Source organism: Brachycentrus maculatus, unplaced genomic scaffold (assembly GCF_059751285.1).
Source record: "Brachycentrus maculatus isolate JH-2025_06_01 unplaced genomic scaffold, ASM5975128v1 h1tg000288l, whole genome shotgun sequence".
NCBI lineage: Eukaryota > Metazoa > Arthropoda > Insecta > Trichoptera > Brachycentridae > Brachycentrus > Brachycentrus maculatus.
In genome coordinates, this window is record NW_028281039.1 from 200,042 (window position 1) to 203,226 (window position 3,185).

The 3,185-nt window shown below is 32.0% G+C and overlaps 1 long non-coding RNA gene across 1 annotated transcript; it reads right to left on the minus strand.

Moving 5' to 3' along the window:
- Window positions 1–355: 355 nt before the first annotated feature.
- LOC148305060 (uncharacterized) lies at window positions 356–2,943 on the minus strand. Its single transcript, XR_015838247.1, has 3 exons — window positions 2,742–2,943; window positions 2,179–2,634; window positions 356–1,500 (listed from the first exon to the last, which is right to left on the minus strand). It is a non-coding gene; the product is annotated as an uncharacterized LOC148305060 (long non-coding RNA).
- Between the last annotated feature and the right edge of the window lie 242 nt (window positions 2,944–3,185).

Consider the following 3,185-nt stretch of genomic DNA (forward strand, 5'->3'; position numbering starts at 1 on the left):
CCTTAAAATAGTACACAAATTGAGTAGAAAATATAATTAGGATTATTATTGCCGTTTACCGTTTCGTTAAACATAACGATTCAGATTGCGTTTATATCAAATATTAGTATATATATAGAACGGCGGTTATTTATAATAAAAAATGATGTTTATATAAATGGGGATATGCCTGAAGAGGTGAAGATCTGGTAATTTTTTATGGATGTACATTTCAGGGTACGTCACATTTTCAAAAAGAACACTGAAAACAGTCGTGCATGGCGCCATCAATCGTTAGTAATTCATGTAGAATAAACCCAGTAGGGTAGCTAGGATAAAATATTGAAGAATGGGGAAAGATTAATTAAAAAGAGGGTTTTTGCAAAAAATTTCATGTTTATTGAGGATAATGTTTTAAATCTTTTGAGATGTACAAAAAAGTAAATATATTCGTCAGCCAAAGTATATGTATCGTGAAGTGATACTGTAACTTGGGTAGTTTTTAAGTGTTTGTTCCGAATAGTTTCAGTTTGATTGATATCTGTAATTCAGTATGTAGCGTATTCAGTAAAGAAGCGAAGGTCATGAAAATCTACGTTTATATTTGTATATGTAAGACGCACTCACACACATTACAACTATATATATGAAAAACTGTTTCACTAACAATTCAATAAATATATCAACATAATAATCCCTATAATAAAATAAGAGTATCAATACTCATTATTTTGATTGAAATTGTGTTTAAACTTATTATCTTAACGGCTACATTGAAAATCTAAATGTGGACGGGTTTATCCCCAGTATGAGTGAGCATGTGTCTTTCCAAATGGTCTTTGCGGGAGCACACATACTTACATTTTGAGCATGAAAATGGTTTCTCATCAGTATGAGTTAACATGTGCCGGACTAAATTCCTTTTGTCTGAACATTTATACTGACACTCTGAACACGAGAAGGGTTTCTCACCAGTGTGCGTTAGCATGTGTCGTTTTAAATTCTTTTTATCCAAACATTTATATTGACACTCTAAACAAGAGAAGGGTTTCTCGCCAGTATGAGTGTACATGTGTAGTCTTAAATTCCTTTTATCTGAATATTTACACGGACATTCAAAACATGAGAAACGTTTTTCGCCAGTATGGGTCAACATGTGTTGTTTTAAATTCCCTTTCCGTGAACATTTATAGTGACACTCTAAACATGAGAAGGGTTTCTCGCCAGTATGAGTGTACATGTGGCGTTTTAAAACCCATTTATCTGAACATTTGTACTGACACTCTAAACAGAAGGGTTTATCGAGATTATGAATTGCCATGTGTCGTTTTAAATCGCTATTACGTGAGCATTTATAGTGACAGTCAGGACATGAGAATGGTTTCTCAACAGTCTGAGTTAGTAGCATGTCCGACGTTAATTTTTCTTCCACTGGCCGTATAAATTTATCTTTGGAGCATTTTTTTCTCGTTGATTTTGTAGTACCCAACTTTTTTGGCTTGGTTTTAATTTTCTCCAAATCTGGAAAACGGGAATAATCTTTGAGAAATAATCTTTTAAACATTATAGTTTTTATAATAAACATAACTGGTTTTAATTAAATCATCGTTAAATATTATTTATTTCATCAGAGTTAGAATTTTGTATCACTGCGCTGAAAATATAGAAACGCATACCCTAATATATTTCAGAAAAGAAATTTAAAAAAAAATGCCACTGTAATTAAAATAATTAGCGTTTAAATAGTTGTTTTAAAATGTTCAAAACGGCTAAGGAAAAATAGATGTATTTTTTAATGAATTATTAATTAATTTACTATAAATACAAGTAAAATTTTAAAACCAACAAATACAAAATTTTACGTTTGATTTCGTTAATTAGTTGATTATTTAAACACATATTAACAAAGAAATTATGTATTTAAAGAAATACATAAATATGTAGTTATTTCAGTCCTTAATCAAAATTCGCTCGAGTCAATTGGACCCAATTAACAGGAAATAAAATCCTAACGGAACAGGTATTTGTCCGTAAAGTAATGCCATATGTCCGTAGGTATTCAATAGGCAAACGACATATGTATACTAAATTTGATCTGCAAATTTTTGGAAATTCCATTTATGGCAGTGCTAACGCACGCAATCAAAGCGACAATTCAAGTTCATTTGAATTATAACGAGAAAAAACGATGATACTTACTGGTGTCTGTAATTATACCAGAGGAATCCAAACATTCTTCAGAATAAGCTATTTCTATTTCATTACACGTCATTGCTGCACTAGTTAATTTGTTGCACTTTTTAGCACTGGTTCCCGCTTCAGTCGTATCGGGAAATGATGCGAGGCATGTTTCTCTTTCCCAAGTATGGTTAGTATGTTCTTCATCACCAGATTCCGGTTCGGCCTTTATTATTGGAACTTCGGGGTAAATTATCTCCTCCTTTATACCGGAACATGATACATCTTTAGTATTGTGTGGTATATTACTAAGAATCTTATCAGTCTGTGGTTCACTTTTGAGTACAGCAGGATATAGTGCATCTTCTCCAGAATGGGGTATATCTACATCTACATCTCCCGGTTCCACCTTGACCCTCACTAAAGAGAGCTCCATCTGTTATTCAATATTCTACCCATCAAACTTCGCCTCTACTTCTAAAATACATCAATAATGTCTAAAATTATTACGTTATAAATCCGTGTAAAGTATGAGAGTAATGTTTAATCCAGTATTCAATTATCTCATCGAAACTTGACAGTACTCTCGTTTAGAGATTATAACAGTGAACTGCAATTCAACTAATACTTGGTTATAAAACTAATTTTTAATACTTGAGTAACCATGAGTAGGGATTCTTTAATCTTAACAGTAACAAGGAACAAACTCTGGATGTTCGTTAAAATGATATTATATCCATCACCAACCTCAAATGACGTTTACGCCATTTCAAGAAAGATATAGACAATCGATAAAGGTATAGACAAAGTAGCGCCACCGAATTCTGAAATAGTTTGTACCTACCCAAGTAACAATTGTATTCTCAAATACCTACCTACGTACATACAAAATAAAGAAAACCCCATAAATATATTAATTTTTGTAATTTAGACCTTAAGACCTAACCTCGATTTAAAACAAAGCTTATCAGTAAACACCGTGTGTTATCAATATAGTTTTACATACATACCCATATTGCATTATTTGT